The sequence below is a fragment of the Miniopterus schreibersii genome (assembly GCF_964146895.1).
Source record: "Miniopterus schreibersii genome assembly, chromosome: 16".
Lineage (NCBI taxonomy): Eukaryota > Metazoa > Chordata > Mammalia > Chiroptera > Miniopteridae > Miniopterus > Miniopterus schreibersii.
Genome location: NC_138116.1, coordinates 16126640 through 16139420, shown reverse-complemented (window position 1 = coordinate 16139420; position 12781 = coordinate 16126640).

Genomic DNA, 12781 nt, shown 5'->3' with positions numbered 1-12781 from the left:
CACTTGAGCAGAGAGCAGGGCTGGCTGCTGGTTATGATTTGATCAGCTAGAGCTAATCTGTGTTGATGCCTCCTGCCACGTCCTGCCGTTTGGGTGTGATTTCTCATCTACTGATACATAATGTATAGATCTGGATACAGGCAGATCAATGACCCTGCTTCAAGGAAACAAAGCCAAACGAATGGCAACATTAGCCTGAGACTTCAGGGAAATTGGAGAACTGAAGACCCAGGTGTGCTGTATAAGCGTGTGGGGAACATTCAAAAGAGGAGGGAGGCAGGGAAAAGGGGTGAAGAGAGAAAAGAGGAAGGAAAATAGGGGGCAAAATGTCATTACTCGAGGCCAAAATAAGCTGGCTGTTCTGTGGAGAGGACATTGTAACAAGAAAGATCCATGTAGAACGACACCCAGATTCCAGGAATCTTGATTTTCTTGCCTTAAGTGATCAGATGCAATAAGATACGTATTTAGCTCTATTGAGCCAAACCGAGGATCATCAGGAACATATACTGAAAACATTATAAGTAAAGGGTGTTCTAGGCAAGAAGGCCTCTGCCAGGCTGGAAATCTTTAGTCCACAAAAGTCTGAAAATTGATGGCGCAGACACAAGTCTTAACATCCACGGGGGTTAGAGGATGTGAAATCGGAAGGGGTCAGCGGGGTTACTGCTGAAGGCTGCCTGAAAGGTAACTACTGAGTGCTTGGGAAGCTACTTTAAACCCATCTCTCTCCAGAGATTGATGTTTAAGACTTTTAAAACAGACACTGTGTCCTTTCAGTTATTTACATGTAAAAATGCTACTGATGTTATTATTTTTCAGAAAATAAAGATTTTCTAGGTGAACTTAATCCAGGACTTTATGACTTAAAAGATACTTCTAAGAAAAAATTTTGTATACCACTAAGAATTCCTAGGACTGAGCTCAGTGGCTAGCATGTAGTAGGTACTTTAAGCAGGTTTAAATGAGCCCTGGCTGGTGTGGCTCAGTTGTTTGAGCAACATGCCATGTACCAAAAGGTCGTTGGTTCGATTCCCAGTCAGGGCACATGCCCGGTGTGCAGGAGGCAGCCAACTGATGTTTCTCCCTCTCTCTTCTTCTCTCTCTAAAATCAGTAAAAACATATATATTTTTTAAATGTTTAAATGAAAAAGTAGATGCGTGTGCGAACGAATGAAAGGTATTATATGTGTTTTGCTAAAAGCATCCTATTGCATATGGGTGTAGGCAGATAATAACTTTAAAATATTCTGAGCTTTCTGAAACAGCGTGTCTGGCCTGGCACATGATAAGAACATTTTTATAAACATTTTAAATGATTATGACCACCTTCCAGTATTTGGTGGTGAGTTCACCTCCCTCTGAATGGGGCAGAAACCAGATGAGAGTCCTATATTCGTGAGCAGAATACAGAAAAGATAGGTCCCCACTGTGTGAGCTTTTCTCTTGGGGAGCCGTCATCTGTATAGTTGAATTGTCACATGTAGGAAATCATCAACTATCATTTATTCAACAGTAAAAACAAAATTACTACCTGAATTTACTAATAAATGTTTTTGTGGGTTTTTTTTAATAATCAACCATGAGCTACTGAACCTTAAAAATTCTTCCCCTGTGAAAGAATGTAAATTCAACTGAATGTGGGTTTTTCCATTACACACTTTGGAGTTAATCATTCTTAGCTAATCTTTTGTCATATTTAAAAATCCCCAAATACCTACACTTAATTTAAATAGCCCCTAAACACATCTTCTAAAGACTGTGAAAACGCAGATATCTAAACCAGACTCATATCTGAAGTGGACTCCACTGCCTACATTTCTGTTTTCTCACAATGAACAAAATATAGTAATTAGTAGGCGCGCCCTTTAGGTAAATTTAATCTTAAGGATTATTTCCATATGTGTGCATGACATGCTACTCTGGTCTGTGACACACTCTCTAACAAGCAGGATTGAAAGAAGAATTACACTTTCAAGGGTGAACCTACTGAATAAGTGCCTCAAATGCATGCTCATGAAAGCTGACATCCGCGAGATGATTCCAGCTCGCTGTATGCAATCTGAAACTCAGCAATTGCCTCTGACTGACAAAGACTATAACTCCACATTATTGTTTCTGAGCTTTCTGAAACAGCATGTCTGGCCTGGCACATGATAGATAAACTTCTCTCTCAGTTTATTTTCATCTCATTGTATGGAATATTTCCCATAAAGGACTCAGAAGGGTGAAATGCAGGAAATTCAGGGGAAAATGCTTCGGGCACTGGTGGAATGGCCTGATCATTTAATTTTCTTGCGGAGAGCTCAAGGAGGAACTCATATCAAGGGAAGGAATGCTGCCCTCCAGAGCAGCTGATGCTTAGCATGGCACTGGGGTGACACATCCATACATCTTGATAAAGCACTGTGCATTAATCTATTAGTAGCAACCCAAGGAAATACTCCAGTGGCCAAAGCAGAGTGGGTATGGAGTAAAGACTAACAAGATGGACGAGAGAGTAGCATTATAAAGAAACTTAGTGATAATGTTTTCTCCCCCACCCACAAAAAAAATTATCTATCTTCAAATTAAGAAGAATGCTTCACAGTAAAGTAATAGCTGTTGGAAGAATTGGCAGGGTATGGTGGGAATTGAAGGACAAGAAGCTGCTCAAGGAAGCCAGATGTGTGTTGAGAGTTTTTTTTTTTGGTCCTCACTGATGCACAGGGAATCAGTAGAAACAGCAGGAAATCAGAAGAAACTGCCAGCTCTTAGAATGTCAACAACAGAAAACACAACAGAGCTGCAACTGCAAGAAATGTTACTTAGTTTTTAAAAATGCAAACACATTATACAAGCCAAAGGTAGGGGGGAGACAGATAATAGTTGGTTCACTAGCTTCTTTCACATCTAGAGTCAAACCTGTTAGCGTGGAATGGATGAGGTGAAGTGGAAGGTAGGTACTAGTGGTATAGCAGCAAGGATGCTGGACTCAGGATCAAAAGATTTGCATTTCACTCTCCATTCTGTCACTTGCTAGCAGGGTGACCTTTGGCAAGTTACTGAACTTCTCTGGACTTAAGTGAAACAATGGATGTGAAAGCACCTGGCATTAGCAGACATCAAGTAGAATTTTGCTTGATATGTTCATCTATGGTGGAGACTTTCATGTATGCAGCTTAGCCTCATGTGATGAACATTTCTTTTTAAACTGTTTATTGTAAACAGTTCACTGGCATAGGGCTCATTAGTCAAAATGTCAATATCTTTCTTAACTAGACCCGTCCACGTGGGGTCACTCTCTTCTTTGATCCACCTAAATCCTTAACATATACTGCCTGCACTTGTGTATACTTGCTGATAAATTGCTTTGTAAGCATTCTTATGTCTGTTCATGTGTGCACACCCTGTCTACTCAATTAGGAGTATCAACTTATTGAGCCGTAAGGCATTTTAGAGAAGGGTATAGGTCAAACTCGTCACTGGACAGGTGGGACTATCAAGGTTTGGGGAAAACCAGTGACTTCAATGACTCAAGTTATATATCGGATTGATGGCTAGGTCAGTATTAGGACCAACTTCTCTTCACTCCTTGGCCACAACTTTCTTCTCCCACATTCTTATCTCAAACTATTCTAAAAATAAGCATCTAGGGACAAGAATCCAATTTTGCTATTAATTGGTCCTCACGCAAGCAGTGTCAACATCACCTGGGAACTTAGAAATGAATTCTCCTCTCCACCTGCACTCCAGGTCTACTGAATCAGAAACTCAACATTCTGGGGGTTAATAGATCCCCCCAGGAGATCATGATGCATGCTCAAACTTGAAACATATTGGCATAGAGTTTTATAGGTCATTTTAATCTAAAGTATGGGGTCAAAGTTATTAATGCTTTTAAACTGTAAAGATATTATATTTGTGTTTTTAAAAGATTGTTCTCTTAGGCTTTGCAGAGTGTGAAACCTAGAGATGCAAGAGTTTAAGTGGAGCAATGAATTAGGAGGTTTCTTAAGGCTTAAATGAAGATATCTTAGAATAGGGTTGATGGGGTGGAGATGGAGAACAGATTTAGGATATGTTTTGAAGATCTGCAGGGCTTACTAATATGGCAGGTGAAAGAAAGTAAGAAATGAAGGATAATGCCCAGGTTTGGGTCCCAATCAACAGGGTAGATTGTGATGCCATTGGTTGAGGTAAAAGAGATTGGATGGGAATATTTGGGGGTGGAAATCAAGAGTCCTCTTTTGGTGATGTTTTGTTTGAGATGGCTAACAGGCATTTATACAGATGTGTCCATTAGGCAGTTTGATGGAAGAGTCTGGATTTCCAAGAGAAAATACCAACGGTATGTTTTTGGAGTATAGAATTAGATGAGTTCACCTGGAGAGGGTTCAGAACAGAGCCCTGGGCCTCTAACATTTACAGTTCTCAGAGAGGGGCAGGGTCATCAAAAAAATCCATGACATAGTAGGAAACTGAGAAATTACTTTATGGGGTCATAGAATCAAGTGAACAGAATGTTTCAATACAAGAGATCATTAGCTATTTTGAATGTTGCCCAGGGATCAATTAAGACAAGACAAAGAAGTGACCAGGGGACCATCCTAGATCACTGGTGACCTTGAGGAGAGATGTGTCCATGCAGTGATAGGCAAGAAACATCTTAGAATGGTTTTAGAAGATAATGTGAGGTAAGGAAGTGGGCCATGCAAACATAACAACTCATTATGTGAAGGACAGAGAAATGGGAAGGGATTGGAAGGCCATGTGGGATTGAAACAGGTTTGCAAATCCCAGGCAAGAAGAAACAGTGCCTGCCTCAGACAGCTTTACCATACAGCAGAGAAGTCAGGCCAGAAGAAAATAATATCCCCAAATCTAACCAGTCACCATTGTGATAAATGCATAGAACAGAATAATATTTACTGAGCACCTATGATGGGTAAGGTACTGTGGAGATACACAAAGACTAATCAACATGAAAACATGAATGCACAGCTAGGTAATTAAAATAAAAGCCAGTGTGTGATAACTCTACAGCAGAGGTACAAAGTGCTTTGGGATCAAAGAGAAAAGAGGAATTGATTTTTGTCTGAACTGTTGCTAATCTTTAGGAAAAACAGAGGATTGGGACTGTTTCACTGAAGTACAGAAAAGAATTAGCATCTAATACAGAGGGGCTAGTTTGCTAGAGACTAATTAAGAGATTGGTGGGTGAAGCTATAAAAGTGAAAATATTTTATTTAGCTTCAATTACATTCCAAGGAATAATAACTGATATTATGTAATTTCTGATCTTTTAAGTATCATTATATTTTTGTTCTCCGTGTTTATGGAAAATAGAAGTGTTGAATATCCACAGAGAGAGAGAGGGAAATAGGAAAGAAATGGAAACCTAACAGGAAGAAATGCAATCATTGAGCACCTATTAACCTATCCCACGCCAACCTTTGTTGGGATACTTTAACATCCATTATCCCATCAAATCCTTGGCCAATCTTGCTTGGCCACCTTTATTACAGTGCTAATTGGGAAAGATTTATTCCCTGTATGATTAGAGAAAATCACATAGAGTTTCTTCCAAATGTGTCTCTCAGTGATTCTATTTCCTCTCCAAATAAATAAATACATAAAAGATTATATTCCTTCCATAGTTGTTAATTGGACAACTATTATTTGCAAGAATCTCAACTGGGGGGAATAAAAAGAATATATTTTTCATTCAAAGGATTTCTAAACACTGAGACTACAAGAAGTTCTTTTGTGCTGTGGTTTTCAAATCCACCTGTACATCTGAATCCTGGGGGAAGCTTTTTGAAAATGTAGCTTCCCAGACCCTACCCCCAAGGATGCTGATTCTGTTGATCAGATGTGCAGGTAAGAAGCTGCGGTGGGTAAAAGATCCCCAGGTGATTTTGATGTGCAGCCGGTTGTGGAAAGCACAGCTCAGATACAGACAGTTCTCTTACAATTTATGTTTCCACAACATGATTTGCCTATAATAAGAGTGAAAGATTAGGGAACACTACTTGGATTGCAAGGACAAATGTCCATAGAAAAATGGCCAGGAACTCACAATGCCAGGAGGGAGGAAAACCTCTGTCGCCCACATGGGATAGTAAGAAAAAAAAAAGCTTTTGCTGACCTATTGCAGCTACTATGTTTGAGAGACGCTGAGCTCTATTTTGCAATAACAATGGATATAACAAGTCAGAAAGGGAGGAATATAAGAGATGCTCTGCTAATGAGGATGCTGGTGGTTAAAGAGACAGAAGCCATTTCACTTGAGAAAATCAAATGCTGGATCTGCTTATTTGAGGTTTATAATTACATGCTTTGCCTATAGAAACACCCTCATTATGGAACATTGTCAGGAAAAATAATCCATTTTGTTCCGTTTAAACAGTTGTTTTGGTAAAACTTTTAAAGAATAACACCATATTTCTTTAAGTAATGCAACCAATATTTACTAGCAGAATAGACTAGAATCTCTGCCTGTGAATAGGTATCATAATAAATATGCAAATATGCAAGTGGATGCTAGAAGTGAGCGTAAGGGGCACCTAATTCTGCAGAGGAGGTCTTCAAAGATTGGTTAAGCCGCATGCTGCAAAGGTAGGGGGCATGTTTTTTAAAAACCACTACTGCATTTGTTTATCTTTACCTTTTAGGTGTTACTCCGTTATCTTTGTTTATTCTACAGTCTCACCACTCTACTAATTAGAAAGTTCTTCTTGAATGCTCTACCTCCCTTTCCATGTAATTCCAGTTTACTCCCAAGGGGATGGCTTTGCTGACAGAAATCCTGCTTAGAGACATAGCACTTTGCTAGTTTGATTTCCCTGTAGAGGGAGGTGTTGACAGGTAACTCGAGACTCCTTCTCTGTCCCCCATCCTCATTTTACTCCTCCAGGAGCCAGGGTGAGAGGGAAGGCGGAGTAGGCTTCAAGGAGCAGGAGTGCTGATCCAAACGAGGTGACAGACTGCAGGCTGTGCTTCTAGGAGCAGTTTCAAAAAGTATTAAAATGTCACCTCCTTAGCACAGCCTTTCTCCCCTTTGTGTAGATTTGGCTCAGTCACCAAGTACAGTCAGGGCTGCTTTTAAATGGAAGGTTGACCAGCTGTCTTTTCTGATGTTCCCTTCGCTGAGAGCTAGATCAAGACAAAGCCAGGGACATCAGTGAAAGACATCTTTGTGTCAGGCCAAAGAAATTTTTTTTTTTTTCCTCTGTAACTCTCTTGGCCTGGCTTTTTCTCCCAACAATGGGACAAAATTCCAAAATTGAAAGTGAACTTAAGGGAAAAAGTTTGGCCATTTTTTCAGCTTCAGTTCTAGGCTACTAACTAAGCCAAAAAGGGAACTCTCTATAGTTTTGCTTTTTCTAGAGTTTTCTATTGAGATATAAGGACAAATCCTAATAAAAATAATGTGTTTACACTCCTGGGCCTCCATCGTGTTTATATCATCCCAAGGGACTTTATCCAAGTCTCTCCAGGTGACCCAGTCCAGTATCATTGCCATTCCTTCTCTTTAGAGCACCCCCAACTCACCTTCCTCACTGGAATAGAAAGCACAAGTCCAAGCTAGAATCTCAGTTTCTTTCCTTCTAAAAACGCTGTGTAACTAAGTCTGAGTAACTAAAGATGTTCCAGGTTGCGCTTCCTGCTTCCAAGTAGCAACTGGTCTGAGTCAATTGCTGAACAGTCTTCAGGACTTTCTCCCCAGCACCTGCCTATTAATTTGCTACGACCAACCTACAACATCTGTCAATTCTTCTCATGAATTAATAGGTCTGTAATTAAAATCCAACAGAGAGCTCACAAATTAATTAGTACAGGAAACAGCCATGTAAGCAGCATGGAGCATAGCTTGCTCTGAAGAAAAGGCCCGCTTCGTGTAAACCAAGGGTGACCCACAGGCCTCTGTCCATCTCGGCCCCAGCTGGTCCCTGACCTGCCTTTTCCTGATCCGTAAGCTCATTGTGAAAGTGTCTATGAGAAGGCTGCCATAGCCCTGGCAGTGTGGCCAAATGGTTAGAGTGTCGGTCCATGCACCGAAGGGTCCCAAGTTCAGTTCCCCATCAAGGGCACGTACCTGAGTTGCAGGTTCGATCCCCGGCCCCAGTCAGGGCACATGCAGGAGGCAACCAATTGATATTTCTCTCTCACATCGATTTTTCTCTCTCTCTCTGTGTTCCTCCTCCCTCCCTCCCTTCAATTCTCTCTTAAAAAAATTTCCTCCAGTGAGGATTCACAAAACAAACAGAAAAGGCTGCCACATAGTGGGTACCTATACATTGTTGACTGTTTGACTTCTTACTTAAAATATAATCCAGGGATCCTATTTCTTCTGCTCACAGGATTTAAAAACAAAGTGGGGGGGGGAGGGAATTTAGAGGAGCAATGAGCAAATACCTCATTGCTCACACCTGGCTTTTCTGCTTCAGCTCTTCACGCTCTGTACATCAGGTGTTCTTTGAAGTTTTCTGGAGCCTGAGCTCACGGGCATGATGCTGGGGAAGCAGGAAGGCGCAGTGGTTCCAGGCTCTGGAATGAAATGTATGTGCTACTTACTGCGAGTCCTTGGGTAAATTATCGATACCCTGTGCCTCGGCATCTAGACATGGCAAGTTTGCAAATCTTAGGTATGTTACTCATGTGGTTTGATCCCTAATGGAATAATAATGATGATGTCTGTTTTTCCTGTTCTCAAGCAAGGACAGCTAAGGGATTCATATTAATATCTTCAATATACTTTCAGGTCTATAAGAAGCATTCCCCAAAGCAGGGTGACATATTTGATGCAATGTTATGCGATTAGCTTAATCTTTTCATTGTATAAAAGAATGAATCATAGATATAAAATATTTGTCAGCATAGCTGTGAAAGGAGGTATATTAACAAGTCCAAGAATTCACCTCTTCAAAAATAAAATATTTCTCTTCTCTGAATGGCTGCAGAATGGCACCTCCTTTCCCATACTATGGGGAAAAGACAAAAGTTTCTTCCGAAATCTGTTGTTTTAAGATTGGCAGCCAGAGAAGGGGACTATAGAACACTGTCAGAGATGACAAAGGTTGAATTAAATCCCAGGGACTGTTGAGAGCGATGCAAAGGACTCATCTCCGGCCAGGGATAACTGGACATAAAAGCGTATTGATTAATAATGTCACCTTCCTCTAAACCTGCTCCCAGGTAGCCCCAATCCTCAGCTGCACTCGGGTGGGAAATATGAAAAGGTTTGCCCAAGATCCCCATCAGGAGCAACAACTGGAATAAACCAGACCTGTCATGGAACAGCTTCCACCATATGGAGCCCTAACGCCTCACTGAGCAGCATCGTGGGGCCAACAGGGGATACACTTTCATGCTTGCTTCTTGTCAAAGGCCCCCCAGAGAAAGTGTCTGTGCATTTCCACGAGAAGTTTTACTTAGGCTTGCTCAATCCATGCAAAGACTAGACAAAAAGTATGAAACGAATGATTAGTAGAGAAATCTAACATGTCCAATACGTAGTGATAAATTTTTGATGTACAACTCTGGTACCCAACTTATAGACGTAGGAGAGTGATCTCTAGGTTCTCTGAAGTAATCGAAAATAGAGATTCACGGAGGTTACTTCTAACAACAGGAAATCCATTGTCAGGCTACACATGGAAATGGCAACAATAGAAATCCCCCCAAACTCAGGAATAGCTAGACTAAAGCTGGAATATAGTTTAAAAACTATAAGATTTTTTCAGGACACTCAATTCCCAAGACCCATTATGGGGTTAGAAATTCCAAAAGTTTGGCAACCCCCACCAATGATAATCTCAGGTTCTCTACTGTTGATCTCATTAGGCAACTACCCCACCCTCTATTTGGATGCTGTTTTTATATCTTTTGGCTTTAGTTTACTAGTACCTTTTTGACTACTCTTGGTTCCTGCTATAATTGATCCTATCATTATTCATCCCTTCACTTACCACACATTGAATTTTATCAGACAGAGGCACAGTGTAAACCCAGCTAGTGAGAGAAACCGTCCGGTAAATGATAATTGCAATTCAGGCTAAGCTGTTATCTGCTTATCATATATCTATCTATCATCTATCTATATCTATCTATCTATCTATCTATCTATCTATCTATCTATCTATCTATCTATCTATCTACCTATCATCTATCTATACCTATCTATCTATCTATCTAGTCTAGTCTATCTAGCTATCTACCTAGAAACACTGATTGATACAAAGGTCTCATACGAGGTCTCTTTCAAGTCTTCTCATCACCTGGACACACTAACAGATTTTCTGCCCTTACACACCACGGACTCCGAGCATAGTGACTGGCCTGGTGGGGGCCCCATTACCTGTTTGTAAAATGAACAAGTGAAGGTTGCCATGTGCTCAGTTCTCAAAGCAGACACAGAGGACCTCCAACTGTGAAGGAAATTGGGTACACCTTCCTATCTGCCATCACCCTACAGAGATGGAAATGCACTTAAAGTCAAAGTTCTCCCTATTTAGGAGTCAGGTGCAGAGTTCGGGAGACCCAGACTTACTAGAGCTCCCTTCCGCTCCTGCCCATAGGTTTGTCTGTGCTCAGGCCTTTGCTAAGGGACCTGGCTCTAACCCAGTGCTGTCCAGACCTTTGATCTGGGCGGGCACCCGTCCTGCATGCAGTGAGTGTCCACGCCATGCTCATTTATTCGCCTCTTAGGCTGAATTGAAACGTCATTTACTAGACAGTTTCTCTCACTCACTGAGGGGGTCACATTGTGCCTCTGTCTGATCAAATTCAATAATGTGTGATACGTGAAGGAACGAATGAGCCAATGATCTAATAAAGATATAAACTATAAGGCCTGATCCTTTCTTTCGTTGACCACCTACGCCCATTAATCATGGCACACTTCCTTTGCTCCTTCATCATGACCCACTCTCAGCCTCATCCCACTCTTCATGAAGGAGCCTCCCCAGGCAGCCTCTAACTATATTTCAAAGTTTGCACAACTGCAAGTATATATTTGTCACCCAGAGGTTCAAATCCAAAGATGAGACTTTTATGGACCCATCTCCGCCCGCAGCCACCTAATTCCTGATGTCACCTATTCTTTTAAACAACCACGTCCCCTAGGCCCCCCCATCTGCCTGCTGAATAAAAAATCCTGGGTTTTACTGCCAAGATGAGACCCCAGGAAGGACGAGTGAGCAGAATCAGCATGCTTCCCTGCAGAGCAACTAGCCCTGAGCAGTAAAACTCCCCGAAAAACACAGTTGACTGGGGTTTCTGGAGCCTTCCTCCCAGTCCAGTCAATCACTCTGCCAGACTGTGGCTGCCCAGCTAGGCCTCTGGGAGAATTTGATAAGTTAATCAAGGCTGCCCTCTGATGGTTAAAAAAATATTACCTGTATAAAATAAAATGCTTTCTCTTCACACACAAGAAATCCAGGGTACTCTATTGAAAATATGAGCAACGCTTATATCTTTTTCAAAGCAGATAATTTAAAGTACACAGCAGTCAACTTCTAAGATTAAACAAGTAAGTAAAATTGTAAGTGAAAAAGGCTCGGGGCACCAAAGGAACTCACACTGGACAGAAAGTTGCATGGTTCCCCAAATTACTGCTAAGGTCTGGTTTATATGGTCCCAGCCTTCCTGCTCCGCCTTTGGTGGGCTGGCACCTGACTCAGGTAAGCCCAGGGCAGGTTCCTGGGTCCTTCAGGTTTCCCAGCAGGCAGCCGGCTGGCACTGGTTTGCAAAACCACAGGCGAGCCACCTACTCTGCCCTGCGAGGCATGTTTCATTAGCATTTTTCCAGCTCCATCCAGGGGTGTGTCTTTTTCCACAGGTCAGACTCAGAGTTCAGCGGTTTCTACAGATCAACAAATTCTTATTTGGCACTGCTGGGTGGGGAATGTGCCGGGTCAGATACTGCAGGCACTTTATTCCCCCACCCCACCCCACCCCTGAGATCAACGACATGATCCTTGTGCTGGGTGCAGTAAGATGAAATTGGAAAAGGGCCGAAGCTTTGGAATGAGGCCAGCACTTTGCATAATGCCTACTGCGCCTCGTCCTTCCCTCATCTTGGTTCTCTGAGTTTAGTGAAAGCACACAGAAATTCAGCAACAGTCCTGGGGGCGGGGGTAGGGGAGAGAGGGGCTCTCAGGTGAAGGTGTTAGAGGTGCTTCCAGGAGCAGATAGAGAGGGAAGGCTGAGCTTCAAATTTCCAGAATCAGGGGTAGCCAAGATTTACTACATTAAAAAATAACTGGAAATAAAGTCAACATATATCTCTGTACATAATGGTTTTGAAAAATATAGAGTAAAATTATTGCATAAAAGAGGGTCGATTTTAAAGATAAATACGTCTTTAGATGCACAAGGTCTTGCTTATGTTTGGGAGAACCCAAGCTTTAGTCCAATTTCATTCCTAAGCAGTTATTAAGAAAAAAGGAGAGTAAAGAGAAGGGCAGAGAAAATCCTATGGGGAAGGCAGGAGGAGCACATTTAAATATTAAAATGAGAGGAGGGGCCTGTAGTGGGAAGAGTTTGGGACTAGGGGGTAAACTATTGTGTTGCATTTGGCTAACCCAGAGCTGGATGGATGGATGGATGGATGGATGGATGGATGGATGGATGGATGGCTTTGTAACTTCCCTTCCCTGGCTTTTTTTTTTTTTAATGTATAAGATGATGGGGATAGAAACTTTGATTTCTAAGTCATGTCCAGATCTGACAATCTAAGAAATGTAGTGGTAGGAACAGAATTGAATGAAGGGATAAAAATGACTCTTAGCTGCCT